At 39.1% G+C, this 12,352-nt stretch overlaps 1 long non-coding RNA gene across 2 annotated transcripts in view; it reads left to right on the top strand.

The window, feature by feature from the left end:
• The first annotated feature begins 1,582 nt into the window (after positions 1-1,582).
• The window catches only part of LOC150020110 (uncharacterized), a 132,915-nt gene continuing 122,145 nt past the window's right edge, over positions 1,583-12,352 (top strand). For both annotated transcript variants that reach the window (XR_016509109.1, XR_016509108.1), the window contains exons 1-2: positions 1,583-1,768; positions 3,457-3,547. This is a non-coding gene — a long non-coding RNA (uncharacterized LOC150020110). The remainder of the gene's footprint in view (positions 1,769-3,456; positions 3,548-12,352) is intronic.

Raw genomic sequence — 12,352 nt, 5'->3', positions numbered from 1 at the left:
CCAGTTATATGTTCTACACAGATTTAATTTTGGGCTTTGGGGAACTTCTAGTGTTACTGTATTAAATCAAGAGTGATTTGCTCAACCTTCATAAAATTCTTCATTATTCTTATTTGGAAAAAAGCAGACATACTTTAGGATAGGTAAGCACTGAACAAGTGAATGATAACTATATTCACAAAATATACAACCATATTTTATGCTGGTATTAAGTTAAATGTTTATCTAGACCCAGTTGGGTAAAGTAATATGCACTACATCCTTGCAGCATCAAAGTTGCTACTTCTAAGTCATGCATCTGCCTTAAAATTATTAGTCCTGTTTTTGGCATTGAGACATCTGGCTTAAGATTGAGTACTTTTGGGGGTTACCTTTCATCTTTTGCATCCTTATCCTTGAGATGTTTTTTTTTTTGGCTTTGTTTTAAATTTCCTGCTTAATAATGATATTAAATTATTTTTAGCATCTTTGTAGGAATGATGAAGGAAAAGATCACCAGAAACTGATTTCCATTTAGATAGGACAAGTCTCAAGATCTGGGCAGTTCTTCCTAAAAGCTATTCTTGCTAAATGTTAAAATGAAGCACAATATTTTGCAGAAGCAGATGTACCAGGATGAGTTTGACCTGAACCCAGGAACCCAACCTGACAACTATAGCCAACTTGCAAAGAAGAAATAAACATGTAATTAACCAAATAATGTATAAGCAGTGGCTAAACCTCCCTTCTCTGGGACAGGGTTTTGGATGGGAATGCCGTCTCCTTTACTTGCTGCAAGCAAATAAATCTACCTAAGGACAGCCACATCTGGTTCTTGAATAGAACACCCCGAACCCCAGACTCACTGAGTTTGGTAACATATTGAAATTGCCATCACAAAAAATAGAGAAAAAGTCTCAGTATTTCCATTTAGGCCAAAAAATAAACAGATACTTATTTTAAGACATCAAAGTCAATATCTCATTTCATTGTGACTAGGGACAATAATGCTGAATGTCAATGTCACTATGTTCTGATGCACAACAGCTCAGCAAAGCGATTTTGAGCTTTCTATTTCTGTGTGGCATCTTTCAGCTTGTTGGACTTTCAGGAGTCCCAGTGCCAAGTCACACCGTAGGGGCTCTGCAGGTCAAAACTCCCTCTAGAGTCCAGATCGCTCACGTTAGTCTCTGGCTCATCCAGGTACCAAGGGCCGGATTTGCATCCTGTGGGATGGTGACTACTGGTCCCGGGTTCTTGCCCCACGTTAGCCTCGCAGTGAACCCATCACAATAATCTCAGAATCCATGCGTTCAGACGTCCCTCTGGCCGTCCCCTGCAGTGGTGGGTTGGGCAGTGATCAACCCCACGCCCTTCCCTGTAGACGGCTCCCGGTTTCTGGGCACCTCCTATTCTGGGTCCGTCTGGTGTGCGCCACTCCCGGAGGGAGCAAGAGGAAACTCGGGACGCCCGGTGCCTCGCGGCGGCGCCCAGCGGTCCAGGAGCGAAGCCGGGCGGGGCCGCGGCGCGGGTCCGAGCGCCCGAGGCGCCGGCGGAGCATGTGACCACGCCGCGCGGGGCCGGGCTCGCAGTGCCGCGCGGCGGCGGCGGCGGGGAGAGCAATGGAGGCCGCGGCCGCCTGAGAGGCGGGTGCGCTCCCGGGACTGCTGAGGAGGCTGCTGGTGCGGCGGGGCAGCCGAGGGCTCGGCAATCGCGCCCGCCGCCCGCGCGGGACCGCTCGTCACTGTCCAGCTTCTCTGCCAGCCTCGGCGCCGGGCGGGGACCTCAGGTGAGCGTCCTCTCGGGCCGCGGCCAGTGCCAGACAATGGGACAGCGGGAGGGCTTCCTCTCTCCACTCGCGATTCCGGGTGGGGACCCCGAGGCGCCCGGGGGTTCCCGACCTTGACCTTGCCCAGGGAGCGTGGGCTCGGCGTGGCCCGCGGTGGACACTCTTTGAGCAGACCGCGCGCGGCGTGCGCCGCTTTGGATCCCACTCTGGGGAACCTGCGGACGGGCAGCGTTCCCGGGAACTTGCCGAGAGCGTGGGACCTTTTAATTCCCCCTTTCCTTCCCGCGCTGCGGGTTCCTGTCCCGGGGTCCCCGGCTCGGGTCCGGGTAGCGGCGAAGGACAGAGGGAGACCTCGCCGTCTGGGATCTGGGACGCTGACCAGGGTCAGCCTTCCCCCCTCGCCAGAGCTGCATTGCTTTGTTTAACCTCTGCCAAGTCATTTCGTACAAAAACCCTTGTTGCCCCAATTCTGATGAGCCCCCAGTTTGATGGCTGGAACAAGACAAAGGTTCTCCCTGTTTACCAAGGGCTGGAGCCAGGCGATCACACGCTGCCAGTCGTGTAAAATGTGTTTTCCTTATCTTCGCCCAGAGGTCTGGCGATGGTTTTCCTGGTTCTATAATCATCCATTCTTGCAGGGGTCTGTAGTGGTGCGATTGCACCTCCTAACCCTATGGATCGGTGGGTGGGGTACAGCTTTTATTCATGGTTATTAGTAAACAGAAGGGCTGACGTTCACGTTTGATATTAGATGTTCTCAGCATAGAGACATCAGAATCATTTACTGGATTCTAGATTTTAAGAGAGAATATGTATATTTAAAGACACATTGATTTCTTGGATACAGGGAGTGGGGACAAAACCTAGTAACTATGACCATGTGTTGTGAAATTTTAATATGGTTTTATGAATAATAGCCCGGAAACTGATCTCGTGTAGGTGAGGGAGTGTGTGTGCGTGCGTGTGTGTGTGTGTGTGTGTGTGTGTGTGTTGGGGGTGGTGGTGATGGAGAGGGAGTGGTTAGAATACAAAGGATAAGGCAATTTTAGTAAAAGCTTCTCAATAAATTTCCTGTAGCAAATTTTCAGTTCATTAAATTGTCATTAAATCATTGTTTCCCTGTAAAAATCACCTGTAGTAGTTGTTGAATTATATATAAAATGGCTAACAATTATTTGGCATTGTATGTGACTTAGGAATCTGAATACAACAATCAATTTTGAGTAATTTTTAGAAGTCAACAAAGGAAGGACACCTTCACTGTTACCTCCTTTACTCTGTGAGAAAACTGAATCCTAGTTCAAGATATTCAACAGAAAATTGCCTGTAAAAAATAAATTCAAAGGCAGGATTTTAAAAGAAACATTTTGAAAAATGCCTCTTATATAGGTGATATGGTTGCACTATAAATTACTTCAACTCAGAAATGTGAAGGGAAAACAATCATTCTACGACATTACCCCTTTCCAGTATTATTTAAGAATCTATATTCTTCAAAACCTTGTTTTTACAGTCACCTCTGACATTGAGAAACTTGCACTCTAAAGACTTAGCAGTTCTTGGCACTGGATTTGGAGTCAGGAAGATAATACAGACTTAACTTATTTAGACAATTGGTATGAGAAACAAAAGCTGCCATACATAGGTATACCTCATTTTATTGAGCTTGGCTTTATTGAATTTCACAGGTTTTACGTTTTTTTTTTAAACATTGAAAGCAAGGCCCTACACCTGCAAAAGGAGGTGGTAGTCTGGAACCGAACCTACAGTATTTCTGAGGTATGCCTGTAGTTCTTTCTAAATTATAAAGCACTATAATAAACCTAAGTTATTATTGTTACTAGATGAGGAGGCTGCATTTTACAATGTTCTTTTACAGAATTTTGGAAAAGTTCATTGAAATTAATATGAGATTTCCCAGGGCAAGGGATGGCCCTGTTAGACTTTTTTTTTTTTTTTTTTTTTTTTGTAGCTCACATATCTAATCTGGTGTGTAGTAGGTATCTGATAGATTGTTGTAAAATGATGAATTAATGAAAAATAAAATACAAATGGATAAAACATGTATAAAAATCCAATTAGTTTACTTCTTTTAGTTTAATGCAGACCTCCTGTGTGCCAAGAACTATGTGGAGTGTTTCCGCATAGAGTTTTTAAAAGCCCGATGGCCTTCCTTTTTTGATCATATTTGATGTGTTGTGTCTATGACGAAGGGGGCCCCATGTGTGGTATTAATGATCATCTCATATAACTGAGTAGCACAAAGGAACATTTCACTTGTAATATGTACATATACTTGCTCACAATGGCCTGTGGGGAGGCAGGGCAGATATTATCATTCCTGTTTTGTAGGTGAGGAAATCCAGACATGGAGAGATTAAATGACTTGCCAACTCCTCGCCACTGAAGCAACAATGCTCGGGACCGGAGCTGGATCTTACACCTAGTTCTTTCACCTTCGAATCACACTGCCTTCTCCCAGATGGGCTGCACCTCCAGAAAAAGCACTCTAGAATTAGGCTTCCTGAAAAAGTCTACCTTTTGAATAACTTTTATATAGAGAAGTTACATTTTACAACCCCATACTTATGAGTGTGAACTGGTTAAATGTGCAAGTTCTGAAGTCAGGTGACTAAATTTGAACCCTGGATTTACCAATTACCAGCTCTGCATCCTTGGCAAGCGACTTAATCTCTCTTAAGTCTCAGTTTCCTCATCAGTAGAATTGGGCACATTATAGTATCTACCTTATAGGATTTTTGGGAGGATGAAATAAAATAGTGTATGTGCTTAGTACAGTGTCTAGTAGAAACTAAGCATTCAGTGTCAGCTAATTATTTTTATTATAATGTAAAGCACTGGTTTTTAATATTTTTTTCTGCACAGTAAGAGATACATTTTATTTTGCTATCCAGTATACAGATACATTATGAATGTGTTTAATTAAACAAAATTTGTGAATCAATGCTTGGACTTCCTCTGTGTAATGCATTCTTATATGGTTTATTTTATTTTATTTAGAAATGCTGCTTGAAAAACACTAAATGATTTCAGTACCATCAATGGGTCATCACTTGCAGTTTGAAAAACACTCATGTAAAGGATAATCAGATTAAGAGCATTAAAGAAAAATGTTATTGAACTTCTATAGTTTTCCTTCTAATGATTTACATCAGTTAGAATTTGAATATTAAATTACACTGAGTATGAGTTGTTAAACACTTCTTAGTAATTACAGTCATTTCTTTAGTATTTATTATGGTCTAGGCACTGTGCTATTATGTTTTGTAATTCAGTGTTCACAGCAGCCTGTAGTTTGGACTTTGATAAACACATTATCAAATGTGTTTCCATTTGATAATTGAAATTAAGACTCAAAGAGACTTTATTAACTTGCCAACATTATAAAGTTAGTGGTAGATAAAGCAAGAATTCCTGAGTTGTGTTTGACCCCAAAGCTCTCTGTTTTCCTCTACACTCTGTTCTGATGTTCCCTCACAATAATTTCTGATGTATGATTTCTAGATAAATTTGAATGGCAATATTAAAAATTTACCCATTTGAAGAACAATTTGAACTTAGTAAATAAAGTAAGAGAGTATACTAGATAGACTAGTAACCTATTTTGACTGGTCTTTAATGTAAATATTTTAGAATAGCTTTTCAGGTTTTTATGGTAGAGTCTATTAATTGGTCAGTTTTATTGGGCACCCAAAGGTTTAATATATCTTCAGAAGAGACATGAAAACCGTGTAAATATAAAAAGACTTCATTAGGAATGTTTGCCAGCTTTTGTTAAGGCACAAAATGAAGACTTCAGAGCTACAAAGAGTACTTTATAGTATATTGATTTGTTTCAAAATCACCAGGTAGTACAGTATTTATTTTGTAAAATACTTGTAAGAAATCACTACTAATTTTTTTGTATTTCAATTTTTGCAAGTGTTTCTTAAATTTTTAGCAATATTTTAATTTTAATTTTGTGGCATTCTTTGGACTTTCCTCCTATTTTAAAAATATTGAGAAGCAATTAGAGAATGTTAAGGAAATGTATTTTATAAATAGTACTTAGAATACACAAATAGATGAGTTTAAGTGATAATGGAAAGACGAATTTTACTGTTTCTTTCAAACTATATCTCATAAATTGACTCTTATATTGTCTGGTTTGTGTATTGCTGTCAACATGTATGAGTGTGCCTTACAAATATGATGATTATCTGGTGCTTGCTTTTGCATTACAGCTTCTGTGTGCATGGAGCTTTACACTTAACCATATGTTAAAAGAGTTTATTTGTTGAATTAAGGTTAGTCTTTTCAGACTGCTAATTTTGAAATCAGAGTTTGGGTAGATCATGATGATATTTTAGACAAACAGCAGTTTCATGGTTTATAAATGTGGTTTGAAAATCTGTTTATTTCTGTTCATCAATCATCATTTTATATTAAGATTAGATAAGAATGAATGTATTGTTTTCTTCATTGTTATCAGATTTCATGCTTAGGTTAGCTCTTAGAAAATCATTTTGCCCCTAATGAAATTGTGTTCAAATGTAGTAAGCTTATATCTTATGTTTATTTTATTACTTTATTCCTTTTGTCTAACACTTAACCCTTAATGGATTGATATAGTTTTTATGAGCATCAAGAAACATTTCAGTAATTGTATATTCAGGCAGATACTAAACTCAGCTACCATTACATTTTGTACTACTTTTATTCTTGATGTGAAAATTCTTAGAGATAAGGGCAAAATCAATTTAGATATTTACTTGTACAAGTGGCTTTGAGGCAGATACATACACATATTTCAGGTTTACATATATGTATGATTTCCACAGATCTATGAGAAGTGCAGGATTACAAACTCTTCATCCATAAGTTAAAAAATTATTTTAAGTAACTTGATAGAAAGAAAAAAAAAAAACAGTAAAAACGTTGAAGAGATGCTGAATGCCTTCTAGTCACATGTTATCAGAAATATACACGCAGCCCCCAAAGCACAACCATATGTAATAGGTTTTATATTCTAGTAAATTTGTATGAGGAAAGGTGATTTCATTTAAAATGGCAAAAACGAAAAGCAGAAATATTTTCAGGTTTATTTATTCTTATTTATTTTCAGAGAGAGGGAAAGGAAGGGAGCAAGAAAGGGAGAGAGAAACATCAATCGGTTGCCTCTTTCCTGCCCCCAGCTGGGGACCTGGGTTGAAGCAGCAACCTTTCATTCAGTTCACAGGGTGGCTCTCAATCCACTGAGCCACACCAGCCAGAACTATTTTCAGATTTTAAAATCTTGACCAGTTCTTCAATAAACTTGCTTCTGAAACCAGCATGGTATTAACTGTTAAGTGTTTTAGGAAAAGATAGAGAAATTATATTCCTGAAACACTTTGGGAAATATTTAATTCAAAAGTAAGTGCTTAGCTCAGTAGAGACAGATTGTTGGAATAGAATTCAAGAGCATATAGCAGCTGCTAAGAGGAATTATTTCCAATAACAAGGAAGGAAGGTCAACTTGCTAAAAAAAGGTGTTGGCTTTTTACCAGGGAAGGTAAGAACAACCCATACAGAGCCCCACTGTCTGCGCCTCACTCACCTGATGAGGGATTGGCTGCCACTAAGAGGGAGAAGGGAAGGAATTGCAACAGAGTACGTAACTTGGTTATTGAAATCTAGGATAAGCTGGATTCAGTAAATAATTAGTGAAAATTCTTGTATATCATTGTTAGCCTGCAGTTTCTTCACTTGGGAGAAATCAAAAGGATCCCTGTTTTTGGAAGAGAAAATATCACAACTCCATTGTCAAAGCCATTTATGGTCTCAGGTGGGGAGCACAGCTGACATTCTTAGGGAACCTTGTGACAGATTAAACAGAGCTGATAAGACAGTGCTGATGAATTCCAGGCGGCCCTAAATGCTTGCATTTAGGATTTGTTTCATTTTGAAAAGTTTTAAATAAATTTAGTGACTTTTTGTCTAACAAAGTAACATTGTGACAGTCACAATGAGCTTTCTTGGCACTTATGATGAAGCTGCCCCAGCCTTATTTGTGATGCGCTGACTGTGATCTAGAGTTAATGAGGTTGGGGTCACAGATTCAATTCCTGGGAAAGCCAGTTAGCTTTGCTTTGTTCTCTGATCTCATAGGGTACTCTTCACCCAGACCAGCCATCTGGCGTAGGCAGGTCATTGATCACAAAGGGACTAATAAGTGAGACGGTGTGGGAGGAGCAGCGTGAATCTTTCTCAGTAGATGTTGAGTAATTAGAGAAACAATTCCAAAAGCATGTGCAAATTTGTGTGTCATACATTATCTTAATATGTAGAAGATGACATAGTTGTCAAACATTTTTCTTTGTCATTTCTGTTGAACTTTCATTTTAACAGTTGTTTCTCGAGTTAGGATTTTTTAGAAGTCTCACTCATTCAGCAATTGTAATTTTCCTGAATGGTCATCACTCGAGGTTTGTGGGACAGTGGCTGTGATGAGGGGAACAGGGTGAGTCTCCAAGTAGGACAAGCCACCTACTCAGTTGTTTACAGACCCAAGTCCACTGAATTAAAAAAATTGAAGTTAAAAAACAGCAAAGGGCCATTTTGAATGAGAATAAACACACTGAGAATCTTCAGGAAAACATCTCATAGTTTTTCTAAGTATTCCTGACCTACAAATCTCGTATTCCCCTTATTAAAATTAGTTTTATTGTTGAGAAAAATGTCAGCGGTCATCTAGGTCTGCGCTGTCTCATACGGTAGCCACTGGTTCCATGTGGCTATTGAGCATTGAAATATGGCTTGTCCACATTAAGACGTGCTGTAAGTTTCAAACACTTAATATGAAAAAGAATGTAAAATATGTCATTAATAATATTAAAATATTGGTTACATATTAAAATAGTGTTTTAGCTGTATTATATTGAATAAAATATAATTACAATTATTTTTACCTGTTTTACTCTTTCAAGTATGCCTACTGGAAAATTAGAAGTGACATATGTGGCTCACATTTGTGGCTTGCATTATATTTCTGTTGGGCAGGGCTGTTCTATAACAAGTCCTCATTTTACAGATAAGAAGGCTAAGGTTCAGGGGTTAAGTAACTGAGTTCTTTGCATCATCTGTAATCTCTCCCTGCTAATAAGTTAGGTGCTCAGGAAGATGGAAGTCTTTGAACCATTAGAGGACCATTTAGTGCATGGTAGTCACCATATGTTGCAAGAGCTGTGCCTGAGGAATTGCACATTAGGTGTAATGCCATTTGGGGTGTGTGTGTTTGTGTATATAGACATATGTTTTGTTTATAATATTGATGTTTAGTCTCAGTTTTACCTTCCTATATAGGTCAGAGGCCCAATAGCTTTATTTATTTATAAGAAAAGCACATTAAAATATTAGACACTAACAGTTTTCCCTCTGGGATGAATAAGATGCCGCTCATTCAATTGGGTACTTTAATCTGTATTTCGTATTACAAAGAGATTTCAGCTGGTTTTAAATAAACATTGATGGAAAAGCAGCAAAGTTTTCAAACTGTATCGCTTTTGGATGGAGGAGAGCTGAGTGAAGAGAGATTGCTCAGCCTGTGTTCTGAAGAGAGAGATTATGAGCAGTTAGTTATTCTCTCTTAACCTTGGATGCTCTTGATGTTCCAATACTGGGCTGGTGCAAACCCAGGATATTTTTCAGTTTTGTGAGAATAATGTCTTTAACTGGCAAAGATAAGAATGAAGAAAACCTCAGGACCAGATTTCTTGTTTGTTATTTTTTGTTGAGATTTTTTTGTTTTCCAAGTCAATATAGATAGCTCCAATTGACAGCTTAAAGATGTTTACTTTATGTAGCTTCAGATCTAGTCTTTCTTTTAGGCCCAAACAGAGTTTTACCTCATTATGAGTTTGTTATCAGTGACCCAATGATAACTAATGAACAAGGACTTTGTAAGGCAACTTCTGATACTTCAATTAATTTCATCATACATATTAGCTAGTAATGTGCATAAATTTACCTTTTAGGAAGGGTATTATGGAGGTTGAAAGAAGATAAGTGATTAATTCCAGAATCGTGGCTTATAGAAAACACTTCCAGATTATCATTTTTCTATGCTTTTTGTCTGTTACAAACAACCCCTGTTGACCCTAGGTACAGAGAAATAAAACAAGATAGCAATTTGAATGATTCTCTTCCAGTAAACCAAAAAAAGTAATTGTCCCCTGTGGTGAGAAGTTTAATGCAAAGTACCATGACCATCCACATCCCATCCAGCCCAAGTCAACATAAACCCAGTTTATGGCATGTCAGCACACAATGTATTGAGCACACATCATGTTCTGGGCACTATGGGTATAGCATGAAAAGCACAAAGGTGGGGGGGATACAGATCATTTGAATATGACAGTAGTAGATCTCAGCCCAAAGCATTCAAAACTTTTGTTGTCATTTCAAATCTGGGAAAAGAAAGTAACCTTTTTATAGATAAAATTTTATAGAAGCATTGTCATACAACAAATGCATTTTGATTAATATTATATAATTCACTAGTATTGTCATGTGCTGTCATGTTAAATGTCTTATCCCATTTTTAGCACTAACTGATTTTTTTCCTCTGGGGCAGTTAGTTTGGATACTGGGATGTTTGTCATTCCATTGGGAATCGTAGTGAACATTGAAGGGTAGCACATCTCCCCTGTTTTTCCTCCTTTTTGTCTGGTTCCAGCTGTTTATACCAGGCACTGTGGAGTTGGTAGTGAATGTAAAAATGAAGGGCTCAGAGTCTAGTAAAGAAGAAAGACAGCAGAATGTAAAGTGTGCTATGATAGAGGGTCAAAGCACTATGGGAACTCATAAGAAGGAGTGAGTATTCTGGTGAAGAAGGGTAGGAGGAGGAAAGATGGGAGGAAGCTCACAGAGGAAGTGATATTTGAGCTTGAAAGATGGGTAGAATTTTGGCAGGTGGAAAGCTATTCCAGAGGTAGAGAACACAGAGCGCAAAGATCTGGCAAGCATGAAAACCTTGATGAGGTGCTGAGGAGGCAGAAACATGGGGCACAGAAGGGAGTGGCACAAGACAAGACTAGAAAAGTGACTTAGGCAAAATTTGGAGAGATCTGAAAGGCAAAGAGTGCTGACATTTTTTTTAGGCAGTGGGGAGCTATCAAAAGCAGGGATGGCATAATTGCCTCTACTTTGGAAGGATGGCTGGGAGTTAAGATGCCTGATTCTATGGTCAGCTTTCCCTCTAATTAGCCTTGTGACCTTGAGCAAGTCATTTCACTCCTCTGAGCCTCAAATAATCTCATGCATAAGATAAAAGGTTTGGGCAAGAGTTACTCAGTCTCCCAGTAAACAAATACAGTAGTTACTAAGGGCCTAGTCTATGCCAGATGCTGCTGTCGGTGCTGGGATACAAGAGCAAACTCAGGGCCCCTGTACTATGGAGATGATCTTCTGGTGGGAGAGACACAGCAAACAGTACCCAGACAGGTATGCAATAGAATGTCAGATGGGGGAAGTGCTGTAAAGAAAGTAAAGCTCAGTGAGTGGAGTAAAAATAGTGCTGTTTACAGATAGACTATCCCAGAGAACTTTGAATAAAGTGGAAGAAGCTTTGGGAATATTTGGAATCTCTTCCAGGTCTCAAGCCATAGGTATAATTAAGTGAAAAGCTATGGGAGTTCAATCTCTTCAACATTGATTTAAATCGATTTCCATAGAGATGTTGTTCTTACAGTTTCTATTTGTTCCACCCCTATGGTAATTGATGGGCAGAATGTTTTTAGCACTCCACCTTTTAAATATAATTTGGCTAAGTAAAGCAGTATCTCATTTTAGAAAACAATTTCTTTGGTGTTCTGGAAAAATGCCACCCGTGTTGGTAATTTGAATCCTGCCTGTCTCTCTGAGCGCGTTATCAATCTCAAACCCTTGTGGCCTCAGAAGGGGGAAGATGCTAACGTTTAACCAACCAGATTTGGGCAGTTGCTCAATATATTGAATAGCTCTTCTAAGTTATTTTAATACAAATTAAAGTTAAGTGGGAGCTCTGGGATAGCCCTACTTTAATTAGAGTTGGAATGCGTCTTAGGAGACCATTTCTGCCAGTTAAAATCGTAACAGTGGCATTATGGTTTTTTAAAAGAATCATTAATAGCTGGGTCTTTCCTGAGGCCTTAAAGCTTAGCTTATAGATGATTCTTGTCAAATCAAGTGAAAGGCTGAAGAATGCAAACTTTCTTCTTTGGCCCTCAACTTTTTTTGGAGATGGTAATCAGCAGGAGAATATGCCTACAACTGACTTGTTCTTTAGGTGAGATATTAGGTTGAAAGAGCTGGACTTACCATTTATTGAGGACCATTCCCATAGAGTTTTAAATTGATTTCCCACAAATTGTGTCTGCAGGATGAGAAGCTGGAGTGTAATACTGTACTTTTAGAGATAGCGTAAGATGTCATCCCTGACCTTAGGCTGGCATGGAATCCAAGCTATGTTGCTTTGTTTCCTTGCCTAGTAGTTCACAGCCAGTGGAACGGGCCCTGCCTGAATTATTTAAATCATTCTGTGGAACTTACAGGGAGTTGTTATAG

This window comes from Furipterus horrens, unplaced genomic scaffold (assembly GCF_987537825.1).
Source record: "Furipterus horrens unplaced genomic scaffold, mFurHor1.1.pri manual_scaffold_2, whole genome shotgun sequence".
Lineage (NCBI taxonomy): Eukaryota > Metazoa > Chordata > Mammalia > Chiroptera > Furipteridae > Furipterus > Furipterus horrens.
This window is presented reverse-complemented; position numbering and strand designations above follow the sequence as displayed.